The sequence below is a fragment of the Protopterus annectens genome, chromosome 4.part1 (genome assembly GCF_019279795.1).
Source record: "Protopterus annectens isolate FY-2018-M chromosome 4.part1, PAN1.0, whole genome shotgun sequence".
Lineage (NCBI taxonomy): Eukaryota > Metazoa > Chordata > Ceratodontiformes > Protopteridae > Protopterus > Protopterus annectens.
The window spans coordinates 831,003,138-831,030,148 of record NC_056734.1 but is presented as its reverse complement, the minus strand read 5'-3'; positions in this window follow the sequence as shown (position 1 = coordinate 831,030,148).

The following is a 27,011-nucleotide window of genomic DNA, read 5'->3' as shown; positions in this document are numbered from 1 at the left end:
ATACCACTGCCGCACTGACGTCAGGGAAGAAGCGACGACAACCGACGCTAGACCTAGACTTTGGAATTCGGCCGACCGAGGACCCGCCTGACGGCAGGATAACCTATCTGTAATGACTGCAGCTGTATGCACGATGAACATCCACATTGCAAAGTATGTTTTCCAACTTGTTCGGCAGAATGCATTAAATCCTGTAATTCTTTATTTTCCACAGAGTCAGGAATCAACATAATTTTCTGTTTAAACAGTCCAATAACATGTTGCTGATATTTTAACATATGAAACTGGCAGTTTAAAGAGTTTAAAGCCCTAATGGCCAAGGTTGCAGAAGTGTAAACCTTCTTACCCCATATCTATCCAGCGCCCTGGAGTCTCTATCAAAAGGGGTAGGATTTTTAGCAGTAGAAGCCTTAATGCCCTTGGGCCCCTGTGAAATAGTCTCTGGATCTGCAACAGGATTTTTGAAAAGGAACTTGTGGGACTCAGACCCTGTAGTATCTGTCAGGTTTTCTGGGAACAGGAGGCAGGGAATCAGGGGCCAAACTAGATTCCGAGAAAGCATCAACAATGTCTAGTACAGGAGGAACAACTAAAGGCCTATGCTGAGGGAGAAGAAAATTCCTAAGCCTCTTTCTTGAATCAGAAAAATCCTGGCTTTCCCAATGGAAATGCACCCTTAGAGTATGTAAGGTTTCCCAAAAAAATCCTCATGAGGGGAAGCAGAGGGAATAGAGTCCTCTGCATCAGAATTTTCATAAGTAGGTAAGGGCAAATCCAGATCAGAAGAGTCAGAAAAAACAGAATCCTGATCAGAAGATTCATAACCAACTTCAGTCCTAGGCCTCTTAGAAGGGGGGGGGGGGGTTGGCTACCCCTGATTAGAGTTATTAGATCTTCAGCTATTATTTGTTTTTTAGGCCTAGAGGCCTGAGCATGTGGCCTGGGTGTCGGTGTTTTAGACATGGATCAAGATATAGGTCTAAGTAAAAGGAGTTGTCGGTTTAAAATACAAGTCCGTAGGCCTGAATACACCCTCAGAAGCCGCTCCAGATCCAACCAAGGTAGAGACATCCGCGAGTTCCATAGTTGAAACATCTCGCAGCATACCGGACTCCGAATAGGTCTCAGTAGAGGCCTGCGAATCAGAAGTAGCGGGTTATCAGGGGCTGCGAAAACGCTTGAGTACCGGCAAACTGGCGACTGGCTTAGAAGCGTCGCCGGCAGTTCTGGACCTTGGCAGCCTGTCTTATCTTTGTGTTTTTTCAGAATCCTGTTAGTCGTATGGCTAACCGATGAAATTTCTGGAAAATTAAAACGAGAACATAAATATTTAGAGGGGAAAATATACAGACGACAGATAGTCCGCTGATTAAATAAAGCACCAGCAAGGTGTGTCATGGTCAGGGCCTAGGCAAGGAATACAGTACAAATGAAAATCTTTATGTGGTATTTGCTTTCCACAAGTAATGCAATTATTAACTTTTACCGACATCGGTAAGGAGCAAGAAAAAGTTTCCCTAATGGGGTACTTAGCTTTAGTTGAAGACTTCGGTTCTTGAAAACGAAAATTTCAGGAGTCGGCCAACTGGCACATGCGAACTGCTTCTGCTTTGGGCACCGCACAGCAAGAAAGACTGATTTAATGGCGTTGGCTGCATGTTTTATACCCCGGACGACCTGATGTCATGGAAGAAGGGACAGCAACCAACACAGGACCCAAGACTTTGTTAATCAGGCCGACTGAGTGCTACCTGCAAGCAGATAACCCAAATGTAATGACTGCAACAGTGAAACACGAAGAACATCTGTGGTGTTGTCTGTCTTTACCAATAGTTGTCCTGGAAGAATAAGCTCTTTAAAGGCTGTCAGAACATTCTGGACAGCTAACATTTTTTTGACTGATATGCAGGTGCATCTGCTTTGGGTTCTATTTGCCCCGAATGCACTGCCATGTGAACCCCCCCCCCATGCACAGTTTGATGCGTCTGTTAGGGTTTGGGTGGCAGGGGGGTAGAGTGAGAGAGTCCCTTGTTGTGGTTGCAGGCCTTTGCTCATCAAAGGAACTCTGCTCTTAGACAAGGAAAGATAGGAATCGTTTCCAGTTCCTGAGAATGTTGACACCACAGACTTTTTAGATACCATTGAAGTTTCCTCACATGCAGTCTTGCATATGGAATTAACAGAATGCAAGAGGCCATGAACCCCACAGTTTGCAGCATTTCCCTTGCAGATAGCTAGCTGGGTTTTTGGGGCCAGTAGGTTGAAGTAGGCTGTCAAATAAATGTGTTTCTCTGGAGTGAAGAATGCCATCTGGGAAGTTGTTCAAGCTTGCAGCAGGAATACAATCTGTTGGCAGGGCAGGGTACTAGTTGTGATTTCTTTCTATTGATGGTGCACCCCAGTGAAGTTAGAAGTCTCTTTACAAATGCCAGGTGTTGTAATAGCAAGTCCTGACTTTCCACAAGAATCAGGCAATCGTCCAAGTAAGAGTAAATCTGAATACCTCTCTGTCTGCAAAATGCAATGGCTGGAGCTAGGCACTTTGTGAATACCCTTGGGTGCAGCAGATAAGCCAAAGGGAAGTGCAGAGAACTGATGGTGCATAGAGCCTGCCCTGAAGCATAGGTATTTCCTGCAAGATTCCCTTATGGGGATGTGTAGGTAAGCTTCTTTTAAGTCTAGGGTTGCCAGCCAGGCATCCTTGGCTAGCATAGGAAGCAGATGTTGGAGAGTTAGCATTTTGGAACCACCAGAAAGATGTTGAGAACAGACAGATCCAGGATAGGACACCAGGAGTTTTCTTTTCTGGAAACCAGGAACAGTCTTGAATAAAAGCCTTGTCTCCCCTTTGTTCTGCTAGGACAGGTTGAATAGCCTTGATGCCGAGGAGAGAAGGTACTTGCTTTTGGGCCTCTGCCCACTAGTTTAGGGGGTGGTATGGCCATCCACAGTGAGTGAAAGTGGAATCTGTATCCTAGGAAAACAATGTTTAAAACCCATTTGTCTTGGGTAATGTATTGCCAGTTTTTTGCATGCAGGGCGAGTTTTCCTCCTAAAGGTGCAAGTAGTTGAGCAAGGCTTGGAGGAGTTAAGTATGTCATTGTGCAATTTTACCATAGGGGGGTGGCTTACTACTCCCCGTTTTGAACGTGGGAGCACCCCACTGCTTAGATCTGTGCATAACCTGAGACTGAAGTCTTGGTGGTCCTGCTGCCCCTGGGTTTGGACTGAAGGCCTGGAAGGGACTGGAAAGGACCAGTTCTTTGAAGGCCAATGCTAACTGAATCTAGGTGGCTGTGCTTGTAAGAAATCTTTAACAATTTGCATAGATTTAACTTTTCCTCCATCATTTTGAGGACTTCTGCTTTATTGCCAAATAGGCACCTTTGGTTTAAGGGTGCATCCAGTGATTTTGCTTTTACATGATCTAGCAAGTTTTGTTCCTTAAGCCAAGCATGCCTTCTAAATACAAACCCAGTGACAGCAGCCCTGCCAGATGCGTCTAAAGCATCAAAACCACACTGTAAAGTATGTTTACCAACTTGGTCAGCAGAATGCATTAACTCTTGTAAATCTTTGTGTTCTGCAGAGTCAGGAATCAACATTAGTTTGTTTAATTAGCCGAATAACATGCTGCTGATACTTTAACAAATAAAACTGGCAATTTAAAGCCCTAATGGCCAGAGTAGCAGAGGTGTATACCCTCTTACCCCATATCTAAGCCAGAGAATCCCTGTCAGAAGGGGTAGGATTTTTGGCAGTAGTAGCCCTTGATGCCTTTTGGCCCTTGGGAAATGGTCTCTGGATCCGCAGTATGATTCTTGAAAAGGAATTTGAGAGAGTCAGGTACTCTATAGTACCTGTCAGGTTACCCGGAACCTGGAGGCAAAGTATCCGGGGGTAAGGCTGGATTCCAAGAAAACATCTACAATTTCCAGAACAGGAGGGATAGCTAGAGGCCTGTACTGAAGCAGGTTTAAAAAACTCCGAGAGTCTCTTTTCGGACTGAGAATAGTCCTGGCTTTCCCAGCAGAAATGCTCCCCAAGGGTATGCAAGGTTTCACCAAAAGAAAAATCTTCTGGAGGGGAAGCAGAGGGAATGGAATCCTCTGCATCGGAATCCTCATAGGTAGATAAGGGAATGTCCTGGTAGTCAGAAGATTCCTGATCAGAAGAATCAGAAGGAAAATCAGTTCTAGGTCTCAGAGGGGGAAGGTTAGCTTCCCCTAATTAAAATAAGGTGTTCAGCCATTCTAATAATTTGTTTTTGAGGCATGTGGGCCTGAGAATGCGCTTTGGTCGGTTGTTTCCTAGGCAGAGTGCGAACTTCAGGCCTGAGGAATACGGAATTTTTGGCTTGAAATTAAGTCGCCGGTTTAATATGAAAATCAGTAGGCCTGAATACACCCTCAGAAGCCGGTACCTGCACAGCAGCTCTGGACCCATCCAAGGTAGAGACATCTGCAGGTTCCATAGACAAAGCATCTCGTGGCATACCAGACTCCGAATGGGTCTCAGTAGAGGCCTGCGAATCTGTAGAAGCGGGTATCAGAGGTTACGAAAGCGCCTGAGTACTGGCAACTAGCTTAACGGCAGCGTCGTTGGCAGTTTTGGACCTATGCAGTCTGTCTTTATCCTTATGTTTTTTCATAAGATCGGTAGTCGGATGGCTTAACTAAGCCATTTTGGAGTACGGAGATAGAGAGCGAAAGTATTTAGCTACAAAAATAGCCTGACGAATATTTCGGGCGTTGAACAATGCACAAAACAGACAGCGAGGGACGTCGTGGTCTGGGCCTAAACAGGTGACACAGTAAGAATGAAAATCTGTGAGGTATTTGCTTTCCACAGGCAAGAAAATTATTTTTTCCTGACATTGGTTAGAGCAAGAAAAAAGGATCCCCAACGATGTACTTATCTTTAAGACTTCAGGTCTGAAACTCAAATGAAAATTTCAGGAGTCGGCCAACTGGCACTTGCAAGCTGCTTCTGCTTCGGGCACCGCACAGCAAGAAAGACTGATGCAATGGCGTCAGCTGCACATTTTATACCCCTGACTTCATGGAAGAAGCGACAGCATCCGATGCAGAAATCCCAAGACTCTGGTATTCAGGCCAGCTGAGGGTTACCTGTAGGCAGATAACCCAAATGTGATGATCAACAGTGAAACACGAACATCTGTGAAGTGCTTACAATGCGTATAGCACCACTCATCTCCACGTTTATTAGCAAGTGGTTCTCGTGATCCTGCCAAATACTTTGGACGGTCATTCCCAGATAATGCCCCCCACTCACTCTGGGAGGCGTCAGTGGTCAAGACTGCATTTTGTTGAGGGGGAGCAAGTGGGCGACCTACATAAAGTTAATCCGTATGTAACCACCATGTTAGATCCTTCTTGCAAGAGTTTGTGATGAGAATTTGGTGAGACAGGGGGGAGATCCTGCACTGACCACTGGGCAAATAGCCACTGGAGTACTCATGTGCAGACAGGCTAGGGGAACCAAGAGAATGGCGGAAGCCATAGCCACTAGGACATGAAGACTATCCTGGCCTGTACTTTGTCTTTCAGCAAGGATCTGACTTGGTAGTGCAACAATTCTATCCTTTCTGGTGTCAGTTTTGCTGTCATGGTGGTTGAGTATTTCTAAGCCCAAGAATACAATGCGCTGCGATGGAGATAAGGCTGATTTTTTTAGGTTTACTGTGATGCTTAAGCTGGCGCACAAGGATAGAGTCTCATCCCTGGTTCTGATTAGTTGGTGCTTGGTGGTAGCAGTGAGGAGCCGGTCGTCTAGGTATGGAAACACCTGGAATCCTTGCCGTTTCAGGTGAGATGTTACCATTGCCATGTATATGGTGAACACACTGGGGGTTGTAGTGAGGCCAAAGGGCAGTGTTCGAAATTGAAAATGACTGGCTCCCAGCCGAAAGCGTAGGTGTCTTGTGGAGTGCGTATCCATTTTGATGTGGTAGTATGCATCCTGAAGATCTATTCAGCACATCCAATTGTCTTTCCTGATAAATGGAAATATCGACTGTAAAGTGATCATACGGAACTTCGATTTCTTTGCAGACTTGAGTTTGCTGAGATCTAGAATTATCTCCAGTCCCCAGTCTTTTTTGGAACTACAAAGAATCATAAGTTCCAGATCCTATTTGCTCTGTGGGGACTTCTTGGAGGACTCTTGAAGCAACGAGATGACCTCTGCTGTTGCACGGTCTAACTGAATGGGTGGCACATACACCAGTTTACCGGGGGTTTGGAAACAAAGGGAATAAGGTAACCTCTGGATATTATGGTTTGTACCCAACGATCTTGGGAAATGTGTAGCCAGGCGCTTGGGTAAAGTGAAAGATGACCCCCGGCTGCCTCCAGAGACAGTCGGGCAACCCCTCAGGGGCAATGGAAGGGATAAGAGAAAGTATCTCCCTGATGTTGCCGACCTCCTCTGCCGCGAGGGTGGCGTCTTCCATTATACCCTCTCCCTCTAGGGGAGGGTTGACCTTATGCTGGAGGGAAACCTTTTTGGGATTTACAGAACCATATTTTCCCTCCTGTATAGCCCTTGGGATAGGTCTAGAAAGAAGGGAGAAACTGACTCGGACAGCAGATAAGGTTTTCCCTTCCTGCTCGCACCTGGTCAAAGTCTCTTACCTGCAGTACAAAAAAGTCGAACCATCAAGGGGGACATTGGTAAAGACAGACAAAGGATTCCGTGAAGTTAAAATGCATCCAGGAATGTCTAAGAAATTCCTGTTGTGGCTTCCCTGCTCATTCCATCAGCTGCATAGGAAATCCACCTCATGGAGGAGTTAGCTATATATCTAAGGGTGGAGAGCTGCGCAGATAACCTGTCCGTAGATCCCGAAGCTACTGAACCCTGAAGGGCGTCTCCCCAACTCCTTCCGGAGATCCCTTTGAAGTCTAGTAAAATGGGACAGGTAATTCGGTGATCATAAGGTAAATGCCACTGAAGAGAAGGTACGCTTTCCATACCTATCCATCATCCTGGACTCTATTAGGAGGATGGATATTATGTCTGACAACTTTGTGGCCGCTGCTACCACCATAACATCCACAGTAAAGTACAGTTGTGTACACTTACCATAAATGTAGATGTTAGAGTGCATTCACTGTTGCAGTCATTACATTTGGGGTAATCTGCTGGCAGGTTGCCCTCAGTCAGCCTGATTAACAAAGTCTTGGGTCCTGCGTCTGTTGCTGTCCCTATTTCCATGACGTCAGGTCGTCAGGGGTATAAAACATGCAGCAGATGCCATTACATCAGTTTTTCTTGCCACAGATGTCAAGTACCCCCAAAATGGGGAGCAAAATATATATATATAAATTTAAAACAAAAATATACCTCCAAACAAAAGCAAATACACCAAAAAGACTTGAGTGTAGTAAAGGAAAGTAGAAGCATAGTAAGGGAAAAAAACAGGGGGCTGAAGGGAGGGTAACCAGGACTGCAAAAGTGAATACACGAACATCTACATTTATGGTAAGTGTACACAACTGTACTATGTTCTTCGTGTTTTAATGTTGCAGTCATTACAATTTGGGTAGATTCCCAAAGCTATGGTTGGGAGGATGGATTTATACAGCATTAGGACCGGCTATAAAGCCCTGCAAAACAGCAGTGGCAAAGCCAGCTCTGGATTTAGAGAAAATTGGTAAATGATATTGCTTGGTGAAAGTATGAACTGAACTCCAGGTAGCAGCTTCTAGAATATCCCTGGTAGGAACAACTCTGAGAAAGGCTGTCGAAGTAGATGCAGCCCTGTTGGAATGGGATCTGATTCCCTGGGGGATAGGTTTTCCATAGTGTTTATAGCAGAAATTAATACAATGGCTTAACCACTTGGAAATGGTTTACTTTGAAATAGTCTTTCCCTCTGCAGCAAATGCTACCAGTAGTTCAGATTTTCTTCAAGATTTAGTCCTGTCCAAGTAAAATCTAAGCGGTCTGTGTACATCCAATGAATGCAGAATCCGCATCCCCTTGTTCTGTGGATTGGGAAAGAAAGCTGGAAAATGAATTGACTAATTAAGAGCCACACTGGATACCACCTTGGATGGTTTGGTCCTGAGTGACACCCTGTCCACATGAAAGATGATGCAAGGCTCCACTGCCATAAGGGCCTGTAATTCAGAAATCCTTCTAGCCGAAGTGATTGTTAAAAGGAAGGCTGTTTTCCAGGAAGAAATTTTAAGTCTGCAGCTGGCTCGAAAGGAGGGAGTGCGAGTTTCTCCAATACAAAGTTAAGGTCCCAGGCAGGAGTTGGAGCTCTCCTGGGTGGCCTCAAGTTTTTGGCCCCTCTGAGATACTGCTTTAGCAGAGGATGAGAGAAGGGGGGGGGGGCAGTTCTGTGTTGTAATGAGCTGAAATGGCTGAGGGATGGATTTTTATGGAAGAAAAGGACAGGTCCTTGTGAAGCATCTCAGTTAAGTATTGCAAAATCTGAGGTAAATTGGGCACTGCTGTGCTTATCCCTTGAGATTGATTCCAGGCACAAAATCTTTTCCATTTGCCAGCATAAGATTTCCTAGTACTAGGTTTTCTCACCTCGAAAATGACATCCATCACAAGTTTGCTAAGGGGGAATTTAAGTGATAAGCCAAGCTGCAAGACTCAGTGTTTGGAGCTGAGGGTGCAGAATTTGGTAGTTCTGCTGAGACAGTAAGGAAGGTGTCTGAGGCAGATGCCATGGAGAAATTTGTGACAGACTGCGTAGGAGTGGGTACCAGTGTTGGTGAGGCCAGTCTGGAGCAATCAAAATCATTTTGGTTGGTTGGTAAGACTTTGGGGAGCAGAGGGGGAAAGGCATAGAGTGATAGGTCTTCCCAGCTGAAGGACAGAGCATCCACTTACCAGGCTTTTTTGTGGAGTTCTTGTGCAAAATTTGTCCAACTGGTAGTTCTGGGGTGAGACAAAAAGATTTATGTCTGGGCTCCCCCATCTGTGTCTCAACATGTTGAAAATCCGTGATTCCAGTTTCCATTCGTGTGGGTCCATGAGATTTCTGCTTAATTCGTCTGCCAAAATATTCAGCTTTCCTGGCAGGAATTGAGCTTGTAGTTGTACTTGATAGCGCAAGGCAGTGCTCCGCAATGCCATGGCTAGTCTGCAGAAAGGGTAGGAATGTGTATCCCCCTGCTTATGTACCACAATTGTGGTGTTGTCCGTCTTTACCATTAGTTGTCCTGGATGAAGGTAGTCCTTGAAGGCTGTCAGTGCAGCTAGCATTTCTTTTTGACTGATATGGTGTATTTGATTTGGGCTCCATTTGCCCTGAATGCACTTCCCTGGCAGATGAGCCCCCCCCCCCCCATGCATGGTCTGATGCATCTGTAGTTAGGGTTTGGGCGGCAGGGGGTGGTGTGAATAGCAGTCCCTTGTTTTGGTGGTAGGCCTAGTTGCAGGCAAGGAATGATAGGAATCATTGTTTCCAGGCTGTGACAATGTTGACTCCATAAACTTTTTAAGTACCACTGAAGTTTCCGTATATGCAGTCTTGCATATGGAATTAGAAGAATGCAGGAAGCCATGAACCCCAAGGCTTGCAGTATTTGTCTTGCAGATAGGGTTTTTGTGGCCACCTGTTTGAAGTCAGTCACCAAATGAAGTTGTTTTTCTGGCGTAAGGGAAGCCATCTGGGCAGTTGTAATCAAGCTTGCACCCAGGAATGTAATTTTTTGAGAGGGTACCAGTTGTGATTTATTTTCGTTTATGGTGTACCCTAGACAAGTTAGAACCTTTTTTTTTTTTTTTTTTAACAAATGCCAGATGTTTTAGAAGAATGGCCTTGCTTTCTGTCTGAATTAGACAATTGTCCAGGTATGGATATATTTGAATATTTATTTGCCTGAAAAATGCAATTACTGGAGGCAGGCACTTTGTAAATACCCTGGGCGCAGTAGATAAGCCAAAGGGCAGTGCAGAGAACTGATAATGTAAGTAGCCTGCTTTGAAGCAGAGGTATCATCTGCAAGATTCCCTGATTGGAATATGCAGGTAAGCCTCTTAAATCTGGAGTTGCCAACCAGGCATCTTTGCCTAGCATAGGAAGTAACTAGTGAAGAGTCAGCATCTTGAATTTTGGAATGTCCAGAAATGTGTTCAGAGTAGACAGGTCCAGAACTGGACACCATGATTTGTCTTTTCTGGGTAGCAGGAAAAAGCCTGGAATAGAAACCTTGTCCCTTTTCCTCTTCTGGTACTAGTTGAATTGCCTCCATGTTTAGGAGGGAAAGTACTTGTTTCTGAGCCTCTGCCCACTGATTTGGGGGCAGGTCTGGCCATCCGTTTGGAGTTGGTAACGTGTGGAAATGAAATCTGTATCCTTGGGACACTATTTAAAACCCATTTGTCCTATAAGTTGCCAGTTTTTTGCATGAAGAGCCAGTTTTCCCCCCAAAGGGGAGGCTAAGAAGTGCTTGGTAATTTTAAAGAGAAGTCATTGAGACTGTTTACCATAGAGAGGTGTTTTATTTCCAGATTTGGACGCAGAGGCACCCCATTGCTTAGTTCTGAAAGTCACTTGGGACTGAAACCTGGTGTTTCTGGAATGTCTGGGTTTGGCTTGAGTGGCTCGGAAGGGAATTGGAAAGGACCAGTTCTTAGTAGGCCAGTGCCTACTAAATTCTTGGAGGTTTGTACTTGTAAATCTTTCACAGTTTGCATAGATTTAGATTTATCTTCCATCATTTTTAGAACTTCAGCCTTATTGCTAAACAGACTGGCCTGCTGCAAAGGAGCATCCAGCAATTTTGCTTTAACATGATCAGGCAGAGATTGCTCCTTAAGCCAAGCATGCCTTCTAAGCACAGACCCAGTGACAGCAGCACTGCAAGAGGCCTCCAAAGAATCAAAACCACATTGCAAAGTATGTTTTCCAACTTGTTCAGCTGAATGCAATAAATCCTGTATATCCTTATTTTCCACAGTCAGTAATTATCATTTTTCTGTTCAAGCAATCCCATGATATGCTGTTGATATTTTAGCATATGGAATTGACAGTTTAAAGCCCTGATTGGCAAGGTTGCAGAAGTATAATAAACCTTTTTATCCCATCTATCCAGCACCCTGGAGTCTATCAGAAGAGGTAGGATTTTTAGCAGTAGAAGCCTTAATGCCCTTGGACCCCTGAGAAATTATTTCAGGGTGCACAATAGAAATTTTGAAAAGGAATTTGTGGCAGTCAGGAAAGTACAGTTGCGTACACTTACCATAAATGTAGATGATCGAGTGTATTCACTGTTGCAGTCATTACCATTTGGGTAATCTGCTGGCAGGTTGCCCTCAGTCGGCCTGAATAACAAAGTCTTGGGTCCTGTGTCGGTTGCCGTCTCCTCTTCCATGATGTCAGGGGTATAAAACATGCAGCAGACACCATTTTATTCAGTTTTTCTTGCCCCAAATGTCAGGTGCCCCCCAAATGGGGAGCAAAAAAAAAAATATATATATATATATATATATATATATATATATATATATATATATATACACACACACACACATATATATATATATATAAATAAACTGTAAATATATATATAAATGCACTTTTAGAAACAAACCTTACCTTCATCTAAAAGCAAATACACCACAAAGGCTTATGAGTATACTAAAGGAAAGAAAAGGTATAGAAAGGGGGATGGCAGGTGGGTAACCCGGACTGCAACAGTGAATACACTCGAACATCTACATTTATGGTAAGTGTACACAACTGTACTATGTTATTTGTGTTTCACTGCTGCAGTCATTACATTTGGGTAGAATCCCAAAGCTATGGATGGGAGGATGGAACTAAACAGCATTAGGAGCTGCTAGAAGGCCCTGCAGGACTGCAGTGGCAAAGCCTGCCCTGGATTTAGAGAAGAGAGGTAAATGATAATGCTTTGTGAAGGTATGAACAGAGCTCCAAGCAGCAGCTTCTAGAATGTCTTTGGTTGGTACCCCTCTGAGAAAAGCTGCCAAAGTAGAGGTGGCCCCTTGTGGAATGTGATCTGATCCCCTTGGGCACAGGTTTACCATGGTGTAAATAGCAGAAACTAATGCAGTGGCTTATCCATTTAGAAATAGTCTGCTTTGATATAGCCTTCCCCTCTGATCCTGCAGCAAATGCTACCAAGTAGTTGCTCAGACTTTAGGGATTAGATTCTGTTTAAGTAAAATCTTAGTCTGTGTACATCCAACAAATGCAGAATCCGCTCCCTCTTGTTTGGCGGATTTGGGTAAAATGTTGGCAGGTGAATGGTCTGGTTAACAGCCTCACTGGATACCACCTTAGGCATAAAAGGATTGGTCCGGAGGGCCACCCTGTTCGGGTAAAATATAATGAAAGGCTCCACTACCATGATATCTTGTAGTTCTGAAACCCTTCTTGCTGAAGTGACTGCCAAGAGAAAAGCTGTTTTCCAAGATAGAAATTTTATATCCGCAGTTGCTGCTGGTTCAAAAGGAAGCAGAGTGAGTTTTTCCAGCACAAAATTGAGGTCCCATGCAGGAGTTGGTGCTCTCCTGGGAAGCCTTAAATTTTTGGCCCCTCTAAGATACTGTTTAAGCAGTGGATGAGAAGAGGGGAGGCTCTGTGTTGTAATGAGCTGAGATGGCAGAGGCATGGATTTTTATTGAAGAAAAAGATAGGCCCTTGTCAAGCATCTCAGTCAAGTATTGTAAAAATCAGGGGAATATTGTGCTTTGCTGTGTCTATTCCTTGTGCTTGGTTCCGAGCACAGAATCTCTTCCATTTATCAGCATAAGATTTTCTAGTACTAGGCCTTCTGGCTTCCAAAATGACATCCATCACAGATTTACTGAGAGGTGCGGTTTGAATAATTAGTTGATTAGCCATGCTGAAAGATTGAGTTTGGAGCAGTATGTGCAGAATTTGATAGTTCTGCTGAGACAGTAGATGAAGTATTCGAGGCAAGTACCATGGAGGAAGGTATGACATTCCTTAGAAGCATGTACCAGTGCTGGCAAGGCTAGTTCAGAGCAATTAGGATCATTTTTGTTTTTTCCAGTCTGACTTAGTAAGACCTTGGAGAGTAGAGGCAGAGGGGGAAAGGCATAGACTGATAGGTTTTTCCAGATGAAGGATAGAGCATCCACTTTCCATACTTTTTTGTGAGGAGTTCTTGTACAGAATTTGATAATTTTGGGGAGAGGCAAATAGATCTATGTCCGGGCTCCCCCATTTCTGTGTTGGCATGCTGAAGATTTGTGGATCCAGTTTCCATTCATGCAATCCATAAGATTTTTGCTTAGGTCGTCTGCCAGAGTATTTTGCTTTCCTGGCGGGAATTGAGCTTGAAGATTTGGTAAGTCAAGGCTGTGTTCCACAAGGCCATGGCTAGTCTGCAAAGGGGGTAGGAATGTGTACCCCCTGCTTGTTTATGTACCACATAACTGTGGTGTTATGTCTTTATCAGTAGTTGTCCTGGATGAAGTAAGTCCTTGAAGGCTGTCAGAGCATTCTGAACAGCTAGCATTTCTTTCTTGTTGACATGCAGATGCATTTGGTTTGGGCTCCATTTGCCCTGAATGCATTTCCCTGCCAGGTGGGCCACCCCAAGCAGTCTGATGCGCCTGTAGTTAGGGTTTGGATGGCAAGGGGTAGAGTGAATGAGTGTCCCTTGTTTTGGTGACTGGTCTCTGCTCACCAAAGAAACTCCTGTTGTAGGCAGGGAATGAGAGGAAAAAGTTGTCTTACCATAACGTTCCATCTGTATTGTTGATCCTCGTTCAGTCATTACACATGGGTATCAGTTCCGACCTTGGAACCGAGCTGGCCATTTTCCAAGCTCGCATCAGCTTCAAACTCTCGAGCTAAACTCTTACCCACAATCCCCCTCTCCCTGTTACCTCAGATTGAGTTTGCAAGTCAAATAAGGTAGAGGCTACCTCTGATCAAATAACCTGAGAGAGCCTGATAGAGAGATCCGCTAGAAACCACAGGAGGGGGAAGGAAGGAGGGTCGTAATGACTGAACGATAATCAACAATACAGATGGAACGTTATGGTAAGACAACTTCTTTATCTGATATTGTTAATCCTCGTTCATTCCTTACGCATGGGACAGAGTCCCCAGCTACCTCTATTCCTGGGAGGCTCTCATGGAAGGACATTCCTGAGCACTATAGAACCTAAAGATGCTCTTTCCCTAGAGGCCAAATCCAATTTGTAATGATTGAAGGTATGAGGCATAGCCCAAGTTGCAGCTGCACAGATGTCATGTAAAGAAGCTCTGGCATGGAAGGCAGAAGTTGCCACAGACCTTGTTGAATGAGCTTTCATGGTATCAGGCAATGAGATATTGCTTTGTGTATAAATGGTCACACAGTCCTTCAACCATCTAGCTGTGACCTAAGCAACAGCAGATCCTAATATAGGTCCAGAAAAGGTCAAAAATAACTTGTCAGATTTATGAAAGGACCTAGTCCTGTAAGTAAAAATGGATTTGCCTGTGGATATCTAGGATATGTAGACAATACTCTTTTGTTTGAATGATTGGGAAAGAAAACTGTCAATTCAGTGGTTTGATTAATGGACATATCTTCCCACTCTTTTGGTTTCGGGTGAAAGCACGTTGAGGGGAAGAATAACGTTACACATACGGCAAAACGGGTCTTACTGTCTTGTTCACATCTGGCCAGTGTGCTTTTAACTTTGGGTCCAAATTACGAGGAGGCCTCAATGGGAGCATTAAGAAAGGAAGCCTTAAAAGGTTCCGTGAAATTGCACAAGCGCATCCAGGCGTGTCGTCTCAAGACCACAGCTGAAACTGCTGCTCTAGCTGCTCCTTCTGATGCGTGAGATATCAGTCGAATAGAGGAGTTAGATATTGACTCAATGGTGGCCAGCTGAGAGGTCACTTTATCACGGACCTCAGACATGGCACTAGCCAAGGTTTCAGAGCTCAGAAATCAGATCCTGTTGAAGTCTGATAAAGTGTGCCATATAATTCAGGGACCTGATAGTAAAGGTTGCTCATGCAAAGGTGTGCTTCCCTATCCTGTCCAAGGCCCGGGACTCTGTTAGGCGGATGGACAGTCTGGCTTTCTTCTGCCAGATCCTTTTTTGTTGCGAACGCTACCACCAAAGCATCCTCAGGAAGGCCTTTTGACCAATGGGGATCCGTAGCAGGAGGGGACAAAATCTTATCTGGCCTCCGTGGAATAGATTAGATGGGTTAAGGAACCTACCAAGCACGCTGCACGATAAGCCGGACAAGTTATCGGCAGGTGGAGTAACCCAGGAGGTAGGGGGCTGGGCGCGAAAGGCCTGCAGGAACACAGATTCCTCAGAGGTTGGATTAGAGGACTGCCAGTCACCTCTCTGTTTCAGGATTTCGAGGATATCACCAAAGGATACCTCAGAGGTTGACCGAGGGGATCCTTACCCCTCATCAAAATCTGTCTCTTCAGTGAGGGACTCCTCTGTATAGTCCATGTGCTTCCTCTTGCACAAACTTTTCCGGTGGACTTCCTCAGCGGGAGAAGCTGGGGAAGACAGCGGAAAAGGGGCTTCTTTTGGGAATACGTCCCGAGGCCCTTGCTCCCGGTGTCCGCTCAGTGCGACTTGTAAAACCAGTGTACCAGAGGAGGGCGGAGGGATAGACAGTTCAGTATCGCCAGCAGCAGCGAAAGCCTTTTCCATCAGTTGGAAGGCTGGTCCACCTGAAGAGGATGTGAATGTCTAGGACAGGGGTCACCCCTCCCCCAAGTGGCTCAGCCTACCGACCCGGAATCCCTAGATGGCTGTGGAGCAGCAACCTATGCGTGTCACAACTGACATCCTGGGTCATAGCAAAACTTTCCTGCTATGAAGGCAACTGCGGTTCCTTAGTGAGATCCATAAAGGGAACCGCAAAAAGGGGAAGACTGTGCTATATCCATGGACTTCAAAGGCAATGAACGAGGAGAAGAAGGGGTCTTTGGAGATGGGTGATCACCTCCCAAGGAAGGATAGTTCCTGGGGGGGTGGGATACCTCTGGCCAAGAGCACCTGATCCACAAGACAATGTGCTCGGAAAGGCTTCTAGTGGACCTCACGGAGACTGAGGGAGAAACGGGCCTGTCCACAGAGGAGGCAAATTCGGTGCCCATCTCACCTGTCTGAACCGAGAACAGTGTCGAGAGAGACTGGACTACGGGTGTCTGCACTGACACAGGGATTGGTGCTGAAGTGGTTGTCTGTACCGTAGCTGGAACCAACAAAACTGAAGTCAATACAGACGTTGGTTCCGAGTAAGTTGTCAGCCACCGTGGTCAAGGTCTGCGCTGACTCAACTGTCGGTGCCGATACAGTGGTAATAGCCTGAACCAAGGAGCCCCTCGGTGCCGATATAGTGAAGGCTGCAGGAGAAGACTGAGCAGATATCACTAATGGAGCCAAAGGTCTAAGCACCGAAAGCACTGGGGCAGACTGAGTGAGCTTCGGAGCCGAAACTTTAGCATTTTTAGGTTTTGGTTGGTGGGAGTCCCCAGCCAGGGACAAAGGCAAAGATTTAGCCTTGGTAGGAACATCCAAGATTTTCTTATGGGCTCTAGGAGGGGTTGGGACCTCTGACCCAGAAATAGCCTCTGAAAAGGGAGATTTAAGAAGTCCCTTCAGCAACAGTTTGCTTTTCCTTTCCAAAAAAGTCCTATTTGAAAAGCTTTCACAAATAGTACAGGGTGGGTCAACAGATAAGTGGGATGCCCCCAAACAAACAGTGTGCATCAGAAGTAGGTAGTGTCCACAATCAGAGCATCGTTTAACCCCGGACTGCCTTTCTTACCTGCCATGATAGCAAATTACATAGCAGAAAAGGGTACCAGCAATGGTACAAAAGAATACCCGAAGGTATGGGAAAGATTACCAATGATGGTACGGGGAGAATACCTCACGGTAAAAAGGTAGAGAAAAGAGAAGAAAACCCTGAAGAAAATATGGTCGCTAGATGCGATAGGGTAAGAGACAATGAAATAGAAACTTTTCTGACAGAAAAGTAATATAAAAGACTAACAAACAATAAACTGTACTTAGCTCAAGAGAAGCAGCTTGACACGACCAAATGGCAACGCGGCAAACGAAATCTGAGGTAACAGGAAGAGGGGGATTGTGGGTAAGAGTTTAGCTAGAGAGTTTGAAGCAGACGTGAGCTTAGAAAATGGCCTGCTCATTTCCGAGGTCGGAACAGATACCCATGCGTAAGGAATGAACGAGGATTAACATCAGATTCATTGTTTCCAGGCTGTGGCAATGTTGACTCCATAAACTTTTTAGGTGCCACTGAAGTTTCCTCATAATGCAGTCTCGCATATGGAATAATTAGAATGCAGGACGCCATGAACCCCAAAGCCTGCAGAATTTGTCTTGCAGATAACTGGGTTTTTGTTGCCACTTGTTTGAACTATGTTGTCAGTTGCCTTTGTCTGGCATGAGGTAAGCCATCTGGGCAGTTGTATTCAAGCTTGCACCCAGGAATGTAATTATTTGAGAGGGTACCAGTTGTGATTTCGTTTTGTTTATGGTGTACCCTAGGCATGCTAGAAGCCTTTTTACAAATGCCAGATGATGGAGTGTCCTTGTCCTGTGCTTGAATGAGACAATCGTCCAGATAAGGATAAATTTGAATGTTTCTTTGTCTGCAGAATGCAATTACTGGTGCCAAGCACTTTGTAAAGACCCTGGGCGCAGTAGATAAGCCAAAGGGCAGTGCAGAGAATTGGTAATGCAAAAAACCTGCTTTGAAGTGGAGGTATCTTCTGCATGATTCCCTTATTGGGATATGCAGGTATGCCTCGAGTCTAGAGTTACTAACCAAGCATTCTTGCCTAGCATAGGCAGACGTTGTTGTAAAGTCAGCATTTTGAATTTTGGAATGTCCAGGAACGTGTTCAGAATCGATAAGTCCAGTATTGGACACCATGAATTGTCTTTTCTGGGTACCAGGAAAAGTCTTGGAAATAAAACCTTGTCCTTTTACCTTTTCTGGTACCGGTTGAATAGCTCCCATATCCATGAGGGACAGGACTTGTTTCTGGGCCTCTGCCCACTGGTTTTGTGGCAGATGTGGCCATCCGTTTGGAATTGGCAGAGTATGGAAATGAAATCTGTACCCCTGGGATATTATGTTTAATACCCACTTGTCCTGGGTAATTAACTGCTAATTTTGAGCATGAAGTGATAGTTTTCCCCCCAAGGGGGCTGCCAAAAGATAATTGCTTGGAGATGGTATAGAAAAAGTCATTGAGACTGCTTACTGTAGGGTTGTGCTTTGTTTCCTCCAGATTTGGAGGTGGAGGCACCCCATTGCTTTGACCTGTAAGAACCCTGTGATTGATATCTGGAGCCTTTTGAGCACCTGGGTTTGCCCTGAGTGTCTCTGTTGGACACAGGAAAGGACCAATTTTTAGTAGGCAAGTGCCTACTGAACCTAGATGACTGCACTTGCAAGAAATCTTTTACACAGTTTACATAGATTTAGCTTTGTCTTCCATTTTCTTTAAAACCTCTTCTGCCTCATTACCAGAGTATCATGCAGCAAAGAGGCATCCAACAATTTAGCTTTAACATGATCAGGCGGATTTTGCTCCTTGAGCCAGGCATGCCTTCTAATCACAGATACAGTAACGGCAGCCCTACAAGAGGCCTCCAAGGAATCACAACCACATTGCAAAGTATGCGTTCCAACCTGTTCTGCTGAATGCAATAAATCCTGTAACTATTTTCCACACAATCAGAAATTAACAATTTTCTGTTTCAGTAAGCCCATAACATGCTGTTGATATTTAAGCATATGAAACTGGCAGTTTAAAGCCCTGATTGCCAAGGTTGCAGACATATAAACCTTTTTGCCCCATCTATCCAGCGCCCTGGAATCTATCAGAAGGGGTAGGATTTTTGGCTGTAGAAGCCTTAACACCCTTGGGACCCTGAGAAATAGTCTCAGGATCAGCAGCAGGATTTTTGAAAAGAAATTTGTGGGAGTCAGGGACCCTATAATATCTGTCTGACATACTAGGAGCCAGAGGCAGGGAATCCGGAGCCATGCTTGATTCCGAGAACACATCATCAACAATGTCTAATACAGGAGGTATTGCCAAAGGCCTATGCTGAGGAAGGAGGAAATCCCTAAGCCTCTTTTTTGACTCAGAGAAGTCCTGACTCTCCCAGTGAAAATGTTACCTTCAGGTATGCAAAGTTTCTCCAAAAGAATAATCTTCAGGAGGAGATGCAGATGGTATGGATTCCTCTGCATCAGAATCCTCATAGGGTGGAATAGAAAATTCCCGATCAGAAGAGGAATCAGAGGAAATGGAAATCTGATCTGAAGATTCATAATCAGTGCCTTGCCTAGGCCTCTTAGCAGGGGGGGGGGAGGTTGGGAACCCCTGATCAAGGTAATTAAATCCTCAGCCATTTTGATCATCTGTTTTTTAGGCATAAGGGCCTGAGCACGTGGCTCATGCATCGGTTTCTTAGACATACAAGTTGTTTTTGACCTTGTTTTTGTTGCTGGCTTCGGTTTATTATAAAAATGTTGAGGCCAGAAAACACCCTCAGAAGCCGGTGCCTACTCAGAGGCTCCAGACCCATCCAAGGGAGAGACATCCGCGGGGTCAATACTCTGAGAATCTCGCGGCATACTGGACTCTGAATGGGTCTCAGTAGATGCCTGCGAATCAAAAGTAGTGGGTATCAGGAGCTGCGAAAGCACCTCAATGAGTAACACCGACTGGCTTAGAAGCATAGTCAGTTTTGGACTTTGATGGCATGTCTTTTTCCTTGCATTTTTTGTGAACTCCTGTAGTCGGATTGCTAACAAACGACATTTCAGGATAATTAAATCATGAACCAAAATATTTAGAAGCAAAAATATACAGACGCTTAATAGTGCGTTGGTTACATCTAACACAAAACCGACAGCAAGGCATGTTGTGATCAGGGCCTAGGCAAGGAATACAGTACAAATGAAAATCCTTATGAGGTATTTGCTTCCCCACAAGTAATGCAATTAACAACTTTTACTTACATCGGTAAGGAGCAAGAAAAGGTTTCCCCAACGGGGTACTTAGCTTTAGTTTGAAGACTTCGGTTCTGAAACTCAAATACGAAACTTTCAGGAGTCTGCCGACTGGCACTTGCGAACTGCTTCTGCTTTGGGCACTGCGCGGCATGAAAGACTGAATAAAATAGCGTCGGCTGCATGTTCTATACCCCTGATGTCATGGAAGAGGAGACAGCAACTGATGCAGGACCAAAGACTGTTACACAGGCCGACTGAGGGCAACCTGCCAGCAGATTACCAAAATGTAATGACTGCAACAGTGAAACACGAAGAACATCCCTGTAGTACATCTGTCTGGCTTACAAGGGGCCAGACGCAGGAAATCAGGGGCCATACTGGATTCTGAAAACTCATCAACAATGCCTAGTACAGGAGGTATAGCCAAAGGCCTATGCTGAGGAAGAAGGAAATCCCCAAGTCTCTCTGGATCCAGAAAAATCCTGACTTTCCCAGTGGAAATGCTCCCTTAAGGTATGTAAAGCTTCCCAAAAAGAAAAATCCTCAGGGGGAGAAGCAGAAGGAATGGAATTCTCTGCATCAGAGTCCTCAAATAGGTATGGACAAATCCTGTTTATTAGAAGAGTCAGAAGAAACAGAGTCCTGTTCAGAAGATTCATAGACAAGTTCAGCCCTAGGCCTCTTAGAAGGGGGGGAGGGTTGACTACCCCTGATTAGAGTAATTAAATCTTCAGACATTTTGATCATTTGTTTTTTAGGCATAGGGGCCTGAACATTTGGCCTGGGCGTCATTTTTTTAGACATAGATTGAGATTTTGACCTTAATATTGAAGGTGGTGTCGGTTTAATATACAAATCTGTAGGCCTGAATACACCTTCAGAAGCCGGTGCCTGCACAGCGGCTCCGGACCCATCCAGGTTAGAGACATCTGCGGGTTCCATAGGTGAAGCATCTCGCGGCATAACGGACTCCGAATGGGTCTAAGTAGAGACCTGCAAATCAGAAGTAGTGGGTATCAGGGGCTGCAAAAGCACCTCACTGAGTACCGGCAAACTGGCGACTGGCTTAGAAGCATTGTCGGCAGTTTTGGACCTCAATAGATGTCTTTGCGTTTTTTCGGTATTCCGGAAGTTGGACGGCTAACTGACGTCATTTCTGGATAATTAAACAGAGCGCCAAAATATTTAGAAGCAAAAATGTACTGACAACGGATAGTGCGCTGATTAAATAAAGCACAAAACCAACAGCAAGGTAAACGTGGTCAGGGCCTAAGCAAGGAATACAGTACAAATGAAAATCCTTATGAGGTATTTGCTTCCCACAAGTAATACAATTAACTTTTACTGACATCGGAAAGGAGCAAGAAAAAGTTTCCCCAATGGAGTACTTAGCTTTTAGTTGAAGACTTCGGTTCTGAAACTCGAAAACAAAAATTTCAGGAGTCGGCCGACTGGCACTTGCGAACTGCTTGCTTCAGGCTCCGCGCAGCAAGAAAGACTGATGCAATGGAGTCGGCTCCATGTTTTATACCCTTGACGACCTGACTTCATGGAAGAAGGGACAGCAACCGACGCAGGACCCAAGACTTTGTTAATCAGGCCGACTGAGGGCAATCTGCCAGCAGATTACCCCAAATGTAATGACTGCAACAGTGAAACATGAAGAACATCTCCCTTAGAAAGAGAAGACATCTTCTGGGGCAGGCAAATTTATCTAGCCTCCTCGGGACAGGCTCCACTGTGTCCGGGGAGGTCCAAGCTTTCCGGGATATGACCCCTGAGAGTTGGTCATAAGGCGGTGTTACCCAGGAGGTGGAAGGTCAGGAATCAAAGGCCTCAAGGTACACTGATTCATCTTCAGTAGGGTTAGAGGTCTTCCAATCACCTAAGGTTTTCAAGGATGTCAGCAAAACAGACCTCCTCAGAGGGGGATCTATGGAACCCTTCTGACTCATCCAAATCAGCCTCTGATGTGACATTCTCAGGTGAGTCAATGTGCTTCCTGTTACAGTCTATTCTGAGGGAGCTCTCAAGAGAGATAATCTGGGGAGATTTCACAATAGGGGACACCTCCAATGGGGGCTGCTTGAGTCTGGTTCCCTACGCTGAGGGGGTGGCAGGGGAGAAGAGGTTGCTGCTGGCGGGACATCGGGTTCAAAGGCAGGGCTTTGGCACTGGACAAAGCTCTCTTTTGCTTTGAAGGCCTTTCCAACCCGCTCCGAAGACGACTTCCGCTCCAAGGAGATGGAAGGTAGTCTCCAAGCAGGAGGGACAGGTTCTGAAGCAGACGTGGGAACCGAGCTCAGTCGAGCAGAAGCACCGAGAGGGAGGGTTGGTTACGAAGAAAAAAACGGGGTGACTATCCCTCTCCGAGTCTACTGTAGAGGGTATGCTCCCAGATCCCTCGGCTCCACACTAATCTGCTGAGGACAGAGTTATCAGTTCCGAGGAAGCAGGAAGAATTCTCGGAACTGAAGGATCCAACATAGAAGGACCTTAAGTGTTAGACTGAGAGCGAAGTAGTTAAGAGTAGTCTGGAGATGGGACAGCTCTGAAACCTTTGGGTCCGGAAGAGCTAACTTTTTTAGCCAGAGCCAGGTCACAGAGCAACCTCTTCACCATCTGCTCAATATCCTCATCTGAAATTGTCCTGGAGGAACGGGTGGAAACAGATCTTTCTAAAATAGGAGACCTCAAAGTAGGTGAAATAGCATCGATAACTGGTGAGTGTCTGGATACCGAAGGTTGCCTCAGCACCGAAGAAACAGATGGTACAGAGACAAAAGTGGAATTGGAGCCAGAACTCCTTGGCTCCGTCGCTTCAGACTTTTTAGATAGCTCTGACGCTGGAACTGAAGATTTTCTCTTCAGTTTTGGGAGCTGTCTGACCAAGTTCCAGCTGTTCCTGGAAGGAACTAGTCATAAGACCCCCCTGTCTATCAATTTATGTTTTCTCTCATTAAGAACCCCAGTAATGAAGGCATGGCAAAAAGTACAGGGTTCTTGTAAATGACCCTCTCCTAGACGGTACACACAGCTAGTGTGACTGTCAATGACATTTTTTGCGAACACTTCATTTCTTGAACCCAGAAGGGCAGTGCTGCTCCTGTTCTCTCTCTAGACATGACAAGAAAACAAGGCTAACAATAATACTAACTGTAACAAACAGCAAAGTTATTTATTTTTTTTTTATTAAAAAGGACTAGCACTCTGGGAGGAAAGGCCCTCTAATTTAAACTGGCAACTGTGGCTTGCTAACTAAAACAATCCTAAAAAAGTGGGATAGGGGATCAAGCACTCGACAATCACACAGGTAATAGAAAAGTATTAAGGTGGAAATATGAAGAAAATAGACGAATAAATAAGATTTATCAAAAAATCTTCTACTTAGCCAACAAGCCAGGAAGGAGACAACCTTGAAACTTTCACGGCAAACGAGATCTGGGGAACTGCCGTGAAGCACCATGGGATAGGGGGTTAGCCTCGAGCCAGTAAAAGCTCTAGAGCTTTAGTATAGGTCGAGCCAGAGCACAGAATCTACTCCAAACCCATCCAGCAAGAATTATGTCAAGATAGGACTACTTAACATCTCTGCTTTTCTGGAGAGAGGAAGGCTCTTTGGGTGGATGTGTCCAACAGAGCTCCCAAGGTGGTCATCCATCTTGTGGGCCTGAATTGGGATTTTTCCCCGTTTATGGTAAATCCCAGAGAGGTTAGAAGAGCTTGGACAAAAAAGTGAGATCCTGCAGGAGTTTCTCCCTACTGTTCGCCTGGATGAGGCAGTCGTCCAGATAGGGGTAAAATTTGTATACTCTTCTGCCTGCAAAAAGCAATCACAGGATCCAGGCATTTGGTGAAGACTCTGGGAGCAGTAGATAAGCCAAAGGGCAGAACAGAGAATTGAAAGTGCTCTGAAGCATAAGAAACTCGTGCAGGATTCCCTTATGAGGATATGGAGGTAGGCATCTCACTAGTCACACATTTGGCATTAGCACTGGCAAGTTTTTGGAGTGTTAGCATCTTGAATTTTGGCACCAGGAGGGACAGGTTTTGATATGGATAAGTCTAGGATAGGGTGCGCCAGGTGCCCTTTTTTCTGGGTACTAGGAACAACCTTGAATAAAATAATTTTCCCGCTTGTTCCCCTGGTACTGGTTCCACTGCCCCTTGAGCACAGAGTTTTTGAATTTGGTGGAGGGCCTCTGTACTCTGATTTGCTGGTACATCTGGATAACCTGATAAACTTGGGCTCTTTCAAACTGTATCCCTGGGAAAAAAATTTTAGGACCCACTGATCTGCTGTGGTTTGCCACGTCTAAAAATAGGGATAACCTTCCTCCTAGCCTGGAGGTGGGGGGAAAGGGGGAGTCATTGGAAAGTCCTTGGGGGTAGGGAGTGGACTTACAACTCCCTTGCCTAGGAGGGGTGGAAGTCCACTGTCTAGGCCTCTGCTGGCTTTGGTGCTGTTGCCTGCAGGGCCCATGTCTGCGTCCCTTTCTTTGCACAGTTTTGCTTTGGGCAGGAAAGGACCAGTGTTTGGTGAGAATGTTCCTACTAAATCTGTGGGATGTACCTGTAGGAACGCTTTGAGTGTCTACATGGACTTGGCCTTATCTTCCATTCTCTTGATCACCTCCTCTGCTTTAGGGCCGAACAATTGCTCCCTAAAGTTCTGATTTTATGTGATCAGGCAAAGGCTGCTCTATCAACTATGCATGTCTCCTGATGACTGATCCAATAACAGCAGCCCTGCTAGGGGCTTCTACAGCATCAAATCTGCAATGCAGGGAATGTTTTGCCACTTGAGCTGAAGTGCATCAGATCTCCCAGTTCTCTGGTAGTAGCACTCTAGTTATGGAGGAAATTTTCTGATTTAATACATCCAGCATGTTCTGTTGATATTTTAGCATATGGAACTGGAAGTTAAGGGCTCTAATGACTAGGGTAGCTGAATTATATATGTTTTTGCACCATAAGTCCAAGGCACTGCTGTCCTTGCCAGAGGGTACTGGGTTTTTTGAGAAACTGGCCCTAGCCCCCTTGGGCCCCTGAGTGATTACCACTGGGATGGCTGCAGGGTTCTTAAATACTTGTGTGTCTGGTACTCTATATTTCAGGCTTTCTGGGTGCAGGAGGGAGGGCATTAGGTGTGAGGCCAGACTCCAGGACGACTTCCTCCACCACATCCAGAATGGGAGGAATGGGCTAAGGGTTTGTGCTGTGTTAAATCCAGGAACTCTTATCTCTTCAATTGGGGGCACTCCTGAGCTTCCCCCACTGGAAATGCTCTAAGGGTATTTAAGGTCTTCCTAAAAGAGGTCCTCAGGAGAGGACGCAGAAGGAATGGATTCCTCAGCATCAGAATCCTCGAAGGCCATCAGGGGCTGTTCAGCATCTGAGTACAGAAATTCTGAGTCCTCAGACTCTGGTTCTGAAAGCACCTCTGGAGAAAGGTCCCTTTTTGGAGAAGTCTGAGTAGACCGGTTCCCTCTGATGAGGGATTAAATCCTCAGTCAACCTAAGTAAAGTACAGCTTTGTACCTACCATAAATGTAGATGTTCGAGTGCTAATACAGCTGCAGTAATCACAGATGGGTTCTCTGCCGTCAGGCGGGTCCTCGGTCGGCCGAATTCCAAAGTCTAGGTCTGGCGTCGGTTGCTGTCGCCTTCTTTCCTGATGTCAGTGCGACAGGGGTATACAAGACACAGCCAACGCCATTTTCTTCAGTCTTTCTTGCCCCAGATGTCAGGTGCCCCCAGAAGGAAGGCAATACATAAATTATATATATAATCATGCAATGCAATATAATCAAAAAACAGTAGTTGCAAGCAAATACACCATAGAAGGATAACCCAATCAGGTTGTATGAGGAGGTGTTAGCCACTAGGCCTTTACCAAGAGGGGAAGGAGGGAGGGAAACCTGTACTGCAGCTGTATTAGCACTCGAACATCTACATTTATGGTAGGTACAAAACTGTACTATGTTCATCGTGCATACAGCTGCTGTAATCACAGATGGGTAGAATCCCAAAGCTACGCACAGGGTGGTAGGCACTAGGTGGAACTGGGAAGAGCCAGAATGCCCTGCAACACAGCAGTGGCAAAGCCTGCTCTAGTTTTGGAGTATAAAGACAGGTGGTAGTGTTTTGCGAAGGTATGCACAGAACTCCAAGTGGCTGCCTCCAAAATATCTTTGGGTAGGGACTCCTCTGAGGAAGGCTGTAGAGGTAGCTGTGGCCCTTGTGGAGTGGGATCTGATGCCTGTAGGAACAGATTTGCCATGAAAGGAGTAACAAAAACGTATGCAGTGGCCTATCCATTTTGAAATTGTCTGTTTGGAAATTGGCTTCCCTTGAGCTCCTACAGCATAGGACACAAAGAGTTGTTCTGATTTCCTGAAAGGCTTTGTTCTGTCCAAATAGTAACGTAGCTGTCTATGGATGTCTAAGGAATGTAGCAGCCTTTCCCCTTTGTTTTGAGGATTTGGGTAAAAGGTAGGTAAGTGTATGGCCTGATTTAAAGCTACCCTGGATACCTTAGGCATAAATGATGGGTTGGTTCGTAGGGAAACCCTGTCCTGATGGAAGATGAGAAAGGGTTGCACAGCCATGAGGGCTTGTAGTTCCGAAACCCTACGAGCTGAGGTAATGGCCAGAAGGAAAGCTGTTTTCCAGGACAAATATTGCAAATCTGTTGAGGTAGCTGGTTCAAAGAGGGGCAATGTTAATTTTTCTAGAATGTAATTAAGATCCCAGGCTGGTATTGGTTGTTTCCTTGGAGGTCTTATATTCTTAGCCCCTCTGAGGAACTGTCTTAAGAGTGGGTGAGAGAATAAGGGTGGATCAGTGTTGTATTCTGCAGAAATGGCTGAGGCATGAATTTTGGAGGAGGAAAATGAAAGTCCACTGTTCAACAGCTCAGCTAGATACTGTAATGTCTGAGGCAAATTCAGTTTTCTAGGATCCTGGCCTTTTTTCTCATTCC